Consider the following 16324-nt stretch of genomic DNA (forward strand, 5'->3'; position numbering starts at 1 on the left):
ACCAAACACACCATGGTGGGTATGAACACTGTGACCCGTCACTGAAACAAAATATGTGGCAGGTCCCTTTAGTGAGATCATGTGTCAAACTGCACGGCACCGTGTCCTGGCCTTGTACAAGGGGCCAGCAAAGACAGTAGGAACCTGAGGAAGGATACGAGAGAATCAGAGGCGGAAATTTCAGATTCAGATTTTGTTTGAACCAACCAGTTGATTTTAAAAGTCATCGTCACAGAGTACTGAACTGTTTGGTTGAAATGTGTCTGGATTTTTACTTTCTGTACCTGAACTATCTTCCTCTGGACAGAATATTAAACACGAAAAGCAGCATCAGAACCTGGAGTCAGAATGACTCAGGCATCAAGCATAAAGGGACAGCCAGCTCCATCTTTCAGGCATCAAGCATAAAGGGACAGCCAGCTCCATCTTTCAGGCATCAAGCATAAAGGGACAGCCAGCTCCATCTTTCAGGCATCAAGCATAAAGGGACAGCCAGCTCCATCTTTCAGGCATCAAGCATAAAGGGACAGCCAGCTCCATCTTTCAGGCATCAAGTATAAAGGGACAGCCAGCTCCATCTCTCAGGCATCAAGCATAAAGGGACAGCCAGCTCCATCTTTCAGGCATCAAGCATAAAGGGACAGCCAGCTCCATCTTTCAGGCATCAAGCATAAAGGGACAGCCAGCTCCATCTTTCAGGCATCAAGCATAAAGGGACAGCCAGCTCCATCTTTCAGGCATCAAGCATAAAGGGACAGCCAGCTCCATCTTTCAGGCATCAAGTATAAAGGGACAGCCAGCTCCATCTCTCAGGCATCAAGCATAAAGGGACAGCCAGCTCCATCTTTCAGGCATCAAGCATAAAGGGACAGCCAGCTCCATCTTTCAGGCATCAAGCATAAAGGGACAGCCAGCTCCATCTTTCAGGCATCAAGCATAAAGGGACAGCCAGCTCCATCTTTCAGGCATCAAGCATAAAGGGACAGCCAGCTCCATCTCTCAGGCATCAAGCATAAAGGGACAGCCAGCTCCATCTCTCAGGCATCAAGCATAAAGGGACAGCCAGCTCCATCTTTCAGGCATCAAGCATAAAGGGACAGCCAGCTCCATCTTTCAGGCATCAAGCATAAAGGGACAGCCAGCTCCATCTTTCAGGCATCAAGCATAAAGGGACAGCCAGCTCCATCTTTCAGGCATCAAGCATAAAGGGACAGCCAGCTCCATCTTTCAGGCATCAAGCATAAAGGGACAGCCAGCTCCATCTTTCAGGCATCAAGCATAAAGGGACAGCCAGCTCCATCTTTCAGGCATCAAGCATAAAGGGACAGCCAGCTCCATCTTTCAGGCATCAAGCATAAAGGGACAGCCAGCTCCATCTTTCAGGCATCAAGCATAAAGGGACAGCCAGCTCCATCTTTCAGGCATCAAGCATAAAGGGACAGCCAGCTCCATCTTTCAGGCATCAAGCATAAAGGGACAGCCAGCTCCATCTTTCAGGCATCAAGCATAAAGGGACAGCCAGCTCCATCTTTCAGGCATCAAGCATAAAGGGACAGCCAGCTCCATCTTTCAGGCATCAAGCATAAAGGGACAGCCAGCTCCATCTTTCAGGCATCAAGCATAAAGGGACAGCCAGCTCCATCTTTCAGGCATCAAGCATAAAGGGACAGCCAGCTCCATCTTTCAGGCATCAAGCATAAAGGGACAGCCAGCTCCATCTTTCAGGCATCAAGCATAAAGGGACAGCCAGCTCCATCTTTCAGGCATCAAGCATAAAGGGACAGCCAGCTCCATCTTTCAGGCATCAAGCATAAAGGGACAGCCAGCTCCATCTTTCAGGCATCAAGCATAAAGGGACAGCCAGCTCCATCTTTCAGGCATCAAGCATAAAGGGACAGCCAGCTCCATCTTTCAGGCATCAAGCATAAAGGGACAGCCAGCTCCATCTTTCAGGCATCAAGCATAAAGGGACAGCCAGCTCCATCTTTCAGGCATCAAGCATAAAGGGACAGCCAGCTCCATCTTTCAGGCATCAAGCATAAAGGGACAGCCAGCTCCATCTTTCAGGCATCAAGCATAAAGGGACAGCCAGCTCCATCTTTCAGGCATCAAGCATAAAGGGACAGCCAGCTCCATCTTTCAGGCATCAAGCATAAAGGGACAGCCAGCTCCATCTTTCAGGCATCAAGCATAAAGGGACAGCCAGCTCCATCTTTCAGGCATCAAGCATAAAGGGACAGCCAGCTCCATCTTTCAGGCATCAAGCATAAAGGGACAGCCAGCTCCATCTTTCAGGCATCAAGCATAAAGGGACAGCCAGCTCCATCTTTCAGGCATCAAGCATAAAGGGACAGCCAGCTCCATCTTTCAGGCATCAAGCATAAAGGGACAGCCAGCTCCATCTTTCAGGCATCAAGCATAAAGGGACAGCCAGCTCCATCTTTCAGGCATCAAGCATAAAGGGACAGCCAGCTCCATCTCTCAGGCATCAAGCATAAAGGGACAGCCAGCTCCATCTTTCAGGCATCAAGCATAAAGGGACAGCCAGCTCCATCTCTCAGGCATCAAGCATAAAGGGACAGCCAGCTCCATCTTTCAGGCATCAAGCATAAAGGGACAGCCAGCTCCATCTTTCAGGCATCAAGCATAAAGGGACAGCCAGCTCCATCTTTCAGGCATCAAGCATAAAGGGACAGCCAGCTCCATCTCTCAGGCATCAAGCATAAAGGGACAGCCAGCTCCATCTCTCAGGCATCAAGCATAAAGGGACAGCCAGCTCCATCTCTCAGGCATCAAGCATAAAGGGACAGCCAGCTCCATCTTTCAGGCATCAAGCATAAAGGGACAGCCAGCTCCATCTTTCAGGCATCAAGCATAAAGGGACAGCCAGCTCCATCTCTCAGGCATCAAGCATAAAGGGACAGCCAGCTCCATCTTTCAGGCATCAAGCATAAAGGGACAGCCAGCTCCATCTTTCAGGCATCAAGCATAAAGGGACAGCCAGCTCCATCTTTCAGGCATCAAGCATAAAGGGACAGCCAGCTCCATCTCTCAGGCATCAAGCATAAAGGGACAGCCAGCTCCATCTCTCAGGCATCAAGCATAAAGGGACAGCCAGCTCCATCTCTCAGGCATCAAGCATAAAGGGACAGCCAGCTCCATCTCTCAGGCATCAAGCATAAAGGGACAGCCAGCTCCATCTCTCAGGCATCAAGCATAAAGGGACAGCCAGCTCCATCTCTCAGGCATCAAGCATAAAGGGACAGCCAGCTCCATCTCTCAGGCATCAAGCATAAAGGGACAGCCAGCTCCATCTCTCAGGCATCAAGCATAAAGGGACAGCCAGCTCCATCTCTCAGGCATCAAGCATAAAGGGACAGCCAGCTCCATCTCTCAGGCATCAAGCATAAAGGGACAGCCAGCTCCATCTCTCAGGCATCAAGCATAAAGGGACAGCCAGCTCCATCTCTCAGGCATCAAGCATAAAGGGACAGCCAGCTCCATCTTTCAGGCATCAAGCATAAAGGGACAGCCAGCTCCATCTCTCAGGCATCAAGCATAAAGGGACAGCCAGCTCCATCTTTCAGGCATCAAGCATAAAGGGACAGCCAGCTCCATCTTTCAGGCATCAAGCATAAAGGGACAGCCAGCTCCATCTTTCAGGCATCAAGCATAAAGGGACAGCCAGCTCCATCTCTCAGGCATCAAGCATAAAGGGACAGCCAGCTCCATCTCTCAGGCATCAAGCATAAAGGGACAGCCAGCTCCATCTCTCAGGCATCAAGCATAAAGGGACAGCCAGCTCCATCTCTCAGGCATCAAGCATAAAGGGACAGCCAGCTCCATCTCTCAGGCATCAAGCATAAAGGGACAGCCAGCTCCATCTCTCAGGCATCAAGCATAAAGGGACAGCCAGCTCCATCTCTCAGGCATCAAGCATAAAGGGACAGCCAGCTCCATCTCTCAGGCATCAAGCATAAAGGGACAGCCAGCTCCATCTCTCAGGCATCAAGCATAAAGGGACAGCCAGCTCCATCTCTCAGGCATCAAGCATAAAGGGACAGCCAGCTCCATCTTTCAGGCATCAAGCATAAAGGGACAGCCAGCTCCATCTTTCAGGCATCAAGCATAAAGGGACAGCCAGCTCCATCTTTCAGGCATCAAGCATAAAGGGACAGCCAGCTCCATCTTTCAGGCATCAAGCATAAAGGGACAGCCAGCTCCATCTTTCAGGCATCAAGCATAAAGGGACAGCCAGCTCCATCTTTCAGGCATCAAGCATAAAGGGACAGCCAGCTCCATCTTTCAGGCATCAAGCATAAAGGGACAGCCAGCTCCATCTTTCAGGCATCAAGCATAAAGGGACAGCCAGCTCCATCTTTCAGGCATCAAGCATAAAGGGACAGCCAGCTCCATCTTTCAGGCATCAAGCATAAAGGGACAGCCAGCTCCATCTTTCAGGCATCAAGCATAAAGGGACAGCCAGCTCCATCTTTCAGGCATCAAGCATAAAGGGACAGCCAGCTCCATCTTTCAGGCATCAAGCATAAAGGGACAGCCAGCTCCATCTTTCAGGCATCAAGCATAAAGGGACAGCCAGCTCCATCTTTCAGGCATCAAGCATAAAGGGACAGCCAGCTCCATCTTTCAGGCATCAAGCATAAAGGGACAGCCAGCTCCATCTTTCAGGCATCAAGCATAAAGGGACAGCCAGCTCCATCTTTCAGGCATCAAGCATAAAGGGACAGCCAGCTCCATCTTTCAGGCATCAAGCATAAAGGGACAGCCAGCTCCATCTTTCAGGCATCAAGCATAAAGGGACAGCCAGCTCCATCTTTCAGGCATCAAGCATAAAGGGACAGCCAGCTCCATCTTTCAGGCATCAAGCATAAAGGGACAGCCAGCTCCATCTTTCAGGCATCAAGCATAAAGGGACAGCCAGCTCCATCTTTCAGGCATCAAGCATAAAGGGACAGCCAGCTCCATCTTTCAGGCATCAAGCATAAAGGGACAGCCAGCTCCATCTTTCAGGCATCAAGCATAAAGGGACAGCCAGCTCCATCTTTCAGGCATCAAGCATAAAGGGACAGCCAGCTCCATCTTTCAGGCATCAAGCATAAAGGGACAGCCAGCTCCATCTTTCAGGCATCAAGCATAAAGGGACAGCCAGCTCCATCTTTCAGGCATCAAGCATAAAGGGACAGCCAGCTCCATCTTTCAGGCATCAAGCATAAAGGGACAGCCAGCTCCATCTTTCAGGCATCAAGCATAAAGGGACAGCCAGCTCCATCTCTCAGGCATCAAGCATAAAGGGACAGCCAGCTCCATCTCTCAGGCATCAAGCATAAAGGGACAGCCAGCTCCATCTCTCAGGCATCAAGCATAAAGGGACAGTCAGCTCCATCTCTCAGGCATCAAGCATAAAGGGACAGCCAGCTCCATCTCTCAGGCATCAAGCATAAAGGGACAGCCAGCTCCATCTTTCAGGCATCAAGCATAAAGGGACAGCCAGCTCCATCTTTCAGGCATCAAGCATAAAGGGACAGCCAGCTCCATCTTTCAGGCATCAAGCATAAAGGGACAGCCAGCTCCATCTCTCAGGCATCAAGCATAAAGGGACAGCCAGCTCCATCTCTCAGGCATCAAGCATAAAGGGACAGCCAGCTCCATCTTTCAGGCATCAAGCATAAAGGGACAGCCAGCTCCATCTTTCAGGCATCAAGCATAAAGGGACAGCCAGCTCCATCTCTCAGGCATCAAGCATAAAGGGACAGCCAGCTCCATCTTTCAGGCATCAAGCATAAAGGGACAGCCAGCTCCATCTTTCAGGCATCAAGCATAAAGGGACAGCCAGCTCCATCTTTCAGGCATCAAGCATAAAGGGACAGCCAGCTCCATCTCTCAGGCATCAAGCATAAAGGGACAGCCAGCTCCATCTCTCAGGCATCAAGCATAAAGGGACAGCCAGCTCCATCTCTCAGGCATCAAGCATAAAGGGACAGCCAGCTCCATCTCTCAGGCATCAAGCATAAAGGGACAGCCAGCTCCATCTCTCAGGCATCAAGCATAAAGGGACAGCCAGCTCCATCTCTCAGGCATCAAGCATAAAGGGACAGCCAGCTCCATCTCTCAGGCATCAAGCATAAAGGGACAGCCAGCTCCATCTCTCAGGCATCAAGCATAAAGGGACAGCCAGCTCCATCTCTCAGGCATCAAGCATAAAGGGACAGCCAGCTCCATCTCTCAGGCATCAAGCATAAAGGGACAGCCAGCTCCATCTTTCAGGCATCAAGCATAAAGGGACAGCCAGCTCCATCTTTCAGGCATCAAGCATAAAGGGACAGCCAGCTCCATCTTTCAGGCATCAAGCATAAAGGGACAGCCAGCTCCATCTTTCAGGCATCAAGCATAAAGGGACAGCCAGCTCCATCTCTCAGGCATCAAGCATAAAGGGACAGCCAGCTCCATCTCTCAGGCATCAAGCATAAAGGGACAGCCAGCTCCATCTCTCAGGCATCAAGCATAAAGGGACAGCCAGCTCCATCTCTCAGGCATCAAGCATAAAGGGACAGCCAGCTCCATCTCTCAGGCATCAAGCATAAAGGGACAGCCAGCTCCATCTCTCAGGCATCAAGCATAAAGGGACAGCCAGCTCCATCTCTCAGGCATCAAGCATAAAGGGACAGCCAGCTCCATCTCTCAGGCATCAAGCATAAAGGGACAGCCAGCTCCATCTCTCAGGCATCAAGCATAAAGGGACAGCCAGCTCCATCTCTCAGGCATCAAGCATAAAGGGACAGCCAGCTCCATCTCTCAGGCATCAAGCATAAAGGGACAGCCAGCTCCATCTCTCAGGCATCAAGCATAAAGAGACAGCCAGCTCCATCTTTCAGGCATCAAGCATAAAGGGACAGCCAGCTCCATCTCTCAGCTTCCAGTTAGATTCCTCCTCAGGTACAATATGTCTCATCTGCTTAGTTTCAAAGTAGGTTTGGTTTTGGGGGCCATCTTTTTACATGGAGAACATCCTGCATGTGCATCACATTGGTACCTTTGTGGACCGGTGTGTGTGTTGCCCTTGGGTCAGCGGTTCAGTCACTGGTAGGTGTGTTTTGGCAGGTTGTTAGATCAACCAAGGGATCCAGCTGGGTTCCTTGGCAATAGGCAATGGAAGGGTCTTGAAGAAAGATGACAGTGAGGAAGATGGAGAGCTTGGACTATTTCATTTTTCCACTACTCCACTCATTATTGTTTTTTTTTCTATTGCACACAGCTTGTGGGAGTTTTACACAAAAATGTTCTTAGGGCAGAAGGAAAAACCAATCAGATTGCAGGGGAGGTGGGTCTAAGCACCTAGAGGAGGCGGGACCAAGACATCTGATTGGTTAGTCTTGCCTTCTCTAGTTGCTTGGACTCACCTTTTCTGCAATCTGATTGGTCACCTTTCTGATCCAATCATTCTTCCTTCTGTCCTCAGAACATTTTTGTGTAAGTAAAACCCCCATGAGCTTTCACACCAGCATACAACGTCACTGGTTTTCCATGACAGAAAACTTGACTAAAATGGAGAAACAATAATTACAATCTCATTCTATGTCCTCGTGTACTTGCGTTCATAGTATTGGAACTGGTCTTCGGCGATGCAAGATGACGTAAAATGGGTACACGAGACCACAAGTACTGTCGAGTACGCATACTGAGATTCACCCAATGTGTTTCCAGGTCAATTACAGGAGATTATTACTGATTATTGGTGGCCAACCAGTTGATCACAATTGCCCCGCCCCCCAGTCAGTGGCAAAAAATACGAAGGGGGACCCCCTCCCTGGTCAGCAGGAAAATCCCGGGGGCTGCTTTTTGTTGCCAGCTCCCCCCTGCACTTACATGTGAGTGGGTGGGTGAGGAGAAGAGATTCATTATATGACCAAGACAAGCCTGGCTATGCCATATCTAGCATTTAATTCACACAGGCAGGAGCTGTTCATCTTGCACAAGTTCCCTTCTTATGGCAGCAGGCTATGGGTTCAGTCTGGGATGCCGCACTGAAGCTGTGTTCATCTGTTAATCTCCATTCAGATGTCATCTGCGGATTCACCCTGGATCAGCGGAGGTCATGGTAATTAGCAGATTTTACACTCCTCTGCCAACAAAGAACCAGCTCTGTGCTTCTTATGTTGTGTCAGCAGGGCACTGGATGTGTTAATCACTGCCTCTCACCCAGCAAAGCGACCAATCATGGGGCCTTGTGAGCTTCCAGCAGAGAAGGTCATAGAGAGGAATATTATGAATGACAGAGGTGTCTGTTGTCATTTAGGTCAGTCCTTGGGGAGTGCCATCACCTGACGACTGAGGGGACTCGAATGATTACTTCAATTCCCTAATCCTCAACAACCAACAGTTACTACATCCAGCCCTATCAAGGGTTCCAAGCTCAAAACTGGATTTGATGGGGCTGCTTCTGAAGGAAAATTCGGAGATTTGATGAGACTGCGATGAGAAGCCCTCACACATGCAGTCACTTGTCTAGTTGGGGTTATACAACACCCTAGCTTACTACACACATTTGAGAGACTTTGCAGTTAGCAAATGCAATTATCTCTTGAGGATGCGGGCAGTTAAAAGATACTAAGAACCACAGGTGGCATGTCGACTTCCCACTGGAATGGAGGTGCATGATTGTGCTGCGCCCAGGACGCTCTGCCATGCCAATGCCGCAGAGTCCACCAGTGGGCGAAACGGGGTTTGAGTGCTACCCTCACGCCCCGCTCAGTGTTTCAGCAGAAGGGCATCTTGGGGCAGAAACCTCCTGAAAAGCTGAGGCCAGTTCTTCCTGAAAATCAGTGCCAAGACCCGGCCACAACACCCATCCTCTTCAAGTGTCGTGCCGTTGTGAAATATGGATTAATTTCCAGGCTAAATGCATGGCAGTAGTGACACTGAAAGGTAGCTTTGTATATAAAACTAAATTGTGGTTTTTGTCTTTTGCATTCATTCCATCCATTTTTTCAAGGACTGAGGCGTGGAAGGTCTGTCCTGATTCACAGGACCCTCTCTAGGAGTAGAGTTTGTAGGTAAGCCTCATTACAGGTCCCCGTGAAATCATGATGCGTTAGGTTGTCTTCTGTTCAGACGCAACAAAAGAATACAGCAATCAGAGTTACAATGGGAGCAACAAGCTCCCAGAAGCCTTAAAGCAGAAGCGCCTGGTGTTCTTGGATTACCACCCACGGCCGCTACTGCTGTTAATTAGCCCTTCTTCAGCATGCCGTGTCCTTGGCATTGTGCTGCAGCTCCGAGCCTGTCAATGAAGCTCCAGGTGCTCCAACAAGGCAATTAAGAGACAATTAAGCCTCCATACATCTCCTGACTCCCAGAACAAGATTGCTGGTCACTGTCTAATTGCTTCCTTGTCTCCATTGTCCTCAAGGGAGAGGTAATCTGACTTTCAAGGCTGAAATTGTTCAAAAACCTTGTAACCATGACCACAGTTCTTACTCTGATGGATATTCTTCAACAAATATAGTCCTATGGCAGCAGGAAACATGACAGTTAAAATCGTTGACGAACGTGGTTTTACGTCTTATCCAGCTGAGTTCCACCTTCGGTATAACCACCCGAGGTGCTTAACAAAGGGTTAGCAGCTTTACAATTCAATTTGAAAGTCCATTAAACAAATGAAGAATAATGCCACAGTTGGGGAAAAAGCAGTTCACTTTATTTTAACAGTAAGGTTCAAACGAAGACAGCATTTCCCAACCCAGTTTTGGGTACCCCCCCCTCAAAGAGTCAACATTTATGTTCCCTCCTGGGGATCCCCCAAACACGGACTGCTGGGGGGTTCCCGAGAACCGGTGTGAGAAACATGATGAGAGAGACTTTGTCATTGTGAAACAAATAAGAATGAAACAAGGAGAGGCAGCATTGTATATAACAGGTGATACTCTGCATAGCAGAGGTGAGCGTAAAAAAGGGAAATGAGTATGAGAACTTTATAGAATAAATAAAATGAAATGACAGTTTAAAAAATTTGGTCTATAACATATATACACAGGCAATTGTATCGTGCGTGCAAAAAAGCATTCACAGTCAAGAAAAGAACTCTGGACCTAAGCCTAGCTGGATTTTCCTGTAACCCCAAATGTCTTCATTAATAATCATATCAGCCAGACATGCAGCTTTTTCAAGGATTGAATATGGAGGTGAGGGCAGGAGATGCTCCAGATAACAGTCTTTGCTGAGCACATGATGAAAAAAGCCGACTATGCTGGCTGGCAGGGTTAATGACCCCTCACCTTCCAGTCAGGAGTGATACTGTGCTTTGCCCATACCACTGAGCTCCCTGAGCCAATCTTGGGACTTTCCTGCGACGGTGTGAAGCACTTGACGGCACGTTTCCCCTCCCAGCAGTGCGTTCTCTGGTGAAGGGATAAAGTTAGTCAGACGATGAGTCATTTTGGGACGCGACAGCTTCTCCCAAAGACATCTGGAAAGAGTTGAGGGAGAAAAGAAAGATCAGGCCAACTGTCATAGCAGCATAGGTGGGTGATGATGACATTCAGTCGGTGCGACTCGCTGCCAGTTTGTCAGACATGAGCAGTTACATAGGACAATTGAACAAAGTCCTTCCCTTTCTATTGGTTGCATCATGTGCAATGCCTCGGCCCTCATGCTGCCGCACCAATCAGTACCCAGCATTCTTCACATGGTCTGCTGATTCTTCTTAACTCCTTGAACAGTGACCACACCTGAGATAATGAACTTGGATGGGAGCAGAAGGAGCTCTGCTCGCCGTTTAGCTTTTCACTGGAATAGTCTGTAATGCGGTTTTTAATGTGAACGCAAATGGTATGTTATCAGTGATAAGCAAGTCCTGTATGTTCTTCCTCAAAAGCACCTTTGAACAAACTTAGCATTTCTGCCAAACATGTATCTTTCAATTCATCTGGAAAATATGAAGTCATGCAGGAGAACATCTGTGAAACAGAAAGTAGGAATATAAGGAAACGGCATGTGGAGTATAAGCTGTAAATTCTGTGACTGTGCTGCTCCATCTTGGTTTTGAGTAAGAGAAAAATCGATATTAAAATGATCAATGTGATGTTTCAACTGACTTTGCTAGTTTTGAACAAGGGATTACCATACAAGTCATTTTTCCACTGCAAATATGAAGTTCCTTTCTAAGTGTTTTCATATCCAATTCAGGCTCAGTTGCAGGTGATTGCGAGAGGACAGACTCCAGTCAAGCTGCTCCGTGTCGCTACATTTATATTTCATTGGATTTATAATTATATTTGAGTGTCCTGCAGCAGCAAACTCACAACAACACAGATATTACAGGGGTCATGACCCAGACTCGGGATACAGGTCTAAAACATTAGCCTTCATAAAAATGAAATCTGTGATAGAACATCTACCTGGGCCAATCAGTCATGCCAGGTCTTCTGTCCCCCCTGGCTGCTGAGACCAGCTGTCCAACATTGTCGGAAACAGGGAACCGGGGGACTTTGGATGCTGACTGGATGGGCAGCCAGGATGAGGTAAAACAGAAGGCCTGGAAAACCCCAAACCAGGAGCATAAAGGGGCAAGAACCAAAACCCCAGAGACAGGATGCCAGCGTCACACCTCAACTGTGGAATGATGGCCGCCTGGGATCCTGAAGACCAGCCAACCAGGAGCTGAGGGACCAATGCTGATCAACAGGAACCATAAACCCCAGGAGCTACCAACACCACCAAGGCACTACCTGCTGACTACTGACCATCACAAAAGAGAACACAGACCTACACTGACAGCCCCAAAAAACACAAACCTTTGGCGAGGTTACGACTGAGCCCTGTGCTCACAGAACACTGCCAACAACAAGCAGTGACCACTGGTCTCTCCTTAAGTAAGGCTGGCCTCTAACTGACCCCAGACCAGCTGCAATTAACCAATTAGTAAAGCAGGTGTGACAGCAGGATGCAAGTTATTGACCGTAAAGAGTGTTATTTTTGACCTAATCCAAAAATCAAACCAAAAGCTAAAAATCTAATATTTTGTGCAAAAGGTAATAAAACAAGGGAATAAAATATCAATGTCAATATCAATGTAAACAAACAAAGTTTTAAGAAAGCAGATGCCTTTTGTTTAGTTGGCGCAAAACAGCATTATTTACTATTTCTCAACAGTGGTGCAATTAATTAATGTTTCATCATTATTTTTTGTTATCTCAGTACTGCTAATTAGCCGGATAAGGGTTCCATTCTTGCACAACAAAGTACAGACTGATTATATTCCATTCACACATTACCAGGACCTGCGCGTGAGGTCAGCTCACAGAGGTCAGCAGCCTGTCCTGAGACTTGTGGCTCACCCCCGCAGGACACCTCCACCGTGCATGACTACTTCCCAAACACTTATGCTCTCACACACATACACGCCCTTCACGCCTTGGGTCTGAACAACATAGAGCTGTTTGCTGGAACCCAGTACAGTATGCCTCCCTGTCGTGGATTATTTGAAATTTTAGTGACTCGTTTTTCCATTTGAATAATTTCCAAGTTTTGGTAAAATAAAGTCTTAAAGTGCCGGGCGTGTTGCCGTGTTGAGAGATGGGGTGAAAAGACGTATGATGTGGTGAATGTGACTCTGAGGGTCCCTGTTGACACGCTGGAGGCTTCTCAAGACACTCAGCCAACCCGTTCGCTCAAGTCTGGCCCCATCTCTGCCTCACACCTGCTGAAAATGGGCCGTCATGAAAGCCAAGACAAAAGAGGAAAGAGCCACGAGTATGTCTCTCTTTATAGCCGTTTCACTGGCTCCAGCTGACGAGAGACACTGTGACTGCACTGTTACCTCCACCTCTCTGACAGACAAAGCAATCTCGGCATGAGACTGGTTTGTGAATTGTGCATTTTGAACGGCCGCGTGTGCAATTTGCATCGATTTCATGGCGACCGTACATCAGAGGCGACTGTGTATGACAGACATCCTCTGCTTTTTTCTGGTAGCACCAGGCTACAAGTCTTCGGAGAAAGCTTTGATCTGGCCACAGGGTCCACGTTTCAAATGGGGGGGCAGACAAGTGGCAGTGACCCCTGGGGATCAAGCAGCCCGAGACACAGCTGGTGATATAACATTGGCAGCTGCTGGGTGGTTGTAGAAAAAAAAATTTAAATAAAGAGTGTAATTAGCGGAGTAGGCTGACTGAGACACCAGGGGCACCAGGAGCAGCTCTGGGTCCAGAATCCGTCCGCTGATCTCTGGCTCTGTCTGAAGGGGGAAAATAGATAAGGAGCATTTGGAAGAGAAGGACCGGGATGTACGAAAGCATGTGGGAGCGGGAGACAGATGGCCTTCGACTACGATAGAGCCGCCAATTTTAGCGCCAAAACTAAAGTCGTGTGGGTGAGAATTAGTTGAATAGAAGCCTGGCTTGACCTGTGAAAACAGCCCTGGCTCCATAGATAGCCACTTCTAAGAAAGGGATGCACTGGAGCCCTTTAAAACCACTTCCTGTTCCGATGTCCACCTTCCTCACTATCAATGAATCTGTGAGTTAATGCCGCACAGAAACAAATAGTGACATCACCGGACCAAAATCTGTGCTGAATGACCCTGCTGACAATAACGATGTAGCATACAGTGCTTCACATATACAATTAAAATAGACAAAGATGGAAAAGCTACACAAGTAAGGTATACAGGTCAAAGAAAGTGCGTAAAGAAGGAATGAGAATCTAAGATAAATAAGCAATTATAAATAAGGAATAAATAAGCAAATAAATTTAGTAACATGTGAAATAATGAGCAAAATAAAATTAATAAATAGGAATACAATACACAAAGTAAAAACAAAATGGAATAGTCACAAATTTATCTGATTGGGAATCACCAGAAGTGGCATCATCTGCTCAAGCAACCCCAGGTAAAGTGGATAAGGAGGCTATATTCCAGCCATGTTAAAATTCAGATGGACAGCCAAGTCAATGAAGTCAGGGCTGAGCAATTCCACCCAGTGCCACCCAGCTGCATTATTACATTATGCTATTACAGTACTGATTGTTAGCAAGCATAAAGACATTAAGACAGAGAGCCACTTAGACCACTTATAGTTTTATATTTTGTTATCGGTGAGGTACTTCAGGTTAAGTAGTTAGTAACAGCAGGCAACTGCTAGCTTTTCAGCTGATGAAGCGTAGGTCTCTTCATGGTGATGCGAGAACAGAAAGACAGAAGATGTATGCGATCCAGTAATTATGTATGTGTGTGGAGAAGGATCTGCAAGTGGGCAGATGGTGAAGTGTTCACAGAGAGGCCGGCTTTTGGACAGTAGAGGGTCAAGCCCTCTCCCTTCCTCTTATTCTCTAGGACTCCTGGGGCAGGACGTCACCCCTGAGCGTTGGGGCGTGTGTCTCTGAGTCGGGGAGGGGATATACATACCAGTGACAGGCTGTCGGAGTGAATCATCACGGTAGCGCAGGTCCGATTGTCTTTTTGTCGGTCATGTATGAAACATAGATGAGAAACCGAATGGGGGTCAAAGTGTGGGAATGGTGGGGGCACAGACTAATAGACGATGTACAGCTCCCTTTCTCTTGGTGTGCAGTGAAGGGGGTGCACTTCCTGTGTCATTTACTGCCTGGAGACCCCATGCTCACCTCCTTACTGGACCCACAGAGCACAGTGTCTTTGCTTGAGTTTTTTTCCCCTCCTGTCGTTCACTTCAAAGTGGTCCTACCTTCTGCTTTATTATTATCCGTCTGTTTGCTGTACAGGCTTGATGTAAAAATATTTACACACCGAGTCTGAAATAGGATGTGCGGAATCGGCAGAACTGGCTCCGTCTTCACGTGTTTTATATCCAAGTGTGTAATGGCAGAATGTCATTCTGGTAACCGCACCCCCATCAGCTCTGATCTAACATTGTCTCAGAGTCTTTGTGGGACCACTACTTCAAGGGTTTCTGTGTGCTAACAAGCGCTTTTTTTTAGTTTTTTTTTGAGAATGCTGAGTCTCGCAGTCCCTAGTGCGGTCGGAGTCAGGGGCCCTGCTTGGGGGCATGATGCTGAAATCATCCTGCTGACCATGGGATTTGAACCGACAACTTCCTGTCATAAGAACAGAATCTTAACCCACTGAAGCACACACTGCCCCTGTTTCAGTGTTTACTAAATTTAAAACAAAGGAGATTTACACATGCGGTTTGGTGCTTTTATTAACTTTCAGGTCTAAATGTTAATGGCAAAAGTTAGGGAAAATGATGCGGCAGTTTTCAATTACAGTTATGGGGCTGAATAGCACTACAGTAAAATTACCTATTCATCTGATCCAGTGAAGGAGAGATAATTGAATCTTTCTAGTGATTTATTTTAATCAGCACAATGAGTTTATTAAAATTATCCGACCCAACGAGGACAAGGCAGACAATTACCGTTATGAGTTTTGTGAATATATATTGTACTGTTATACTGTGTCTCAGGTTCAAGGGAAGGAGGTTCATAATTGATCATGTGATGAAATGGGAGTATCTAAGAGCGTGCTGAGCTCTCCAGAGAGGCAGCTGGAAAGTAGCAGACAGTGAATAGCGCTCTAATGGAAGGCAAAGCTGGTGAGCCAGCGGCTGCGTTAAATATTCACTGACATGCGGCTCCCACCGGCTGAGGCACGGATTAATTACTGCCTGCCATTCCCATCTAGAGCCGCACCCGCGGGGGGGGGGGGGCACCTGGCTGTGCGAATGTGCATGGTGGATGCACTGAGCTGTCGGTTCCTCAGGTTTAACAGCCTAGGGCAAGCTCAGTATAAAATATCCAATGGAGTCTAAGCACATTTTCACTGCACTGGATTCTGAAATGATATTAAGCACGTTGATGGGTAATTTTTGCACCAGTATTCAGCTACATACCATTACCTGACTAAAGTTTAGTGAATAGATCAGTACACGGAGCAGCACACCCAACAGCACATGGATCAGCACACGGAGCAGCACGCCCAACAGCACATGGATCAGCACACGGAGCAGCACACCCAACAGCACATGGATCAGCACACGCAGCAGCACGCCCAACAGCACATGGATCAGCACACGGACCAGCACGCCCAACAGCACATGGATCAGCACACGCAGCAGCATGCCCAACAGCACATGGATCAGCACACGGAGCAGCACGCCCAACAGCACATGGATCAGCACACGGAGCAGCACGCCCAACAGCACATGGTTCAGTTCATAGAGCAGCACACAGAAAGCCATACCCAGAAGCACATGGATCAGTTCACAGAGCAGCGCATCCATCAGCACATGGATCAGTACATGGGACAGCACATGGAGCAGCACACAGA

This window comes from Paramormyrops kingsleyae, chromosome 16 (genome assembly GCF_048594095.1).
Source record: "Paramormyrops kingsleyae isolate MSU_618 chromosome 16, PKINGS_0.4, whole genome shotgun sequence".
In the NCBI taxonomy this organism is placed as follows: domain Eukaryota; kingdom Metazoa; phylum Chordata; class Actinopteri; order Osteoglossiformes; family Mormyridae; genus Paramormyrops; species Paramormyrops kingsleyae.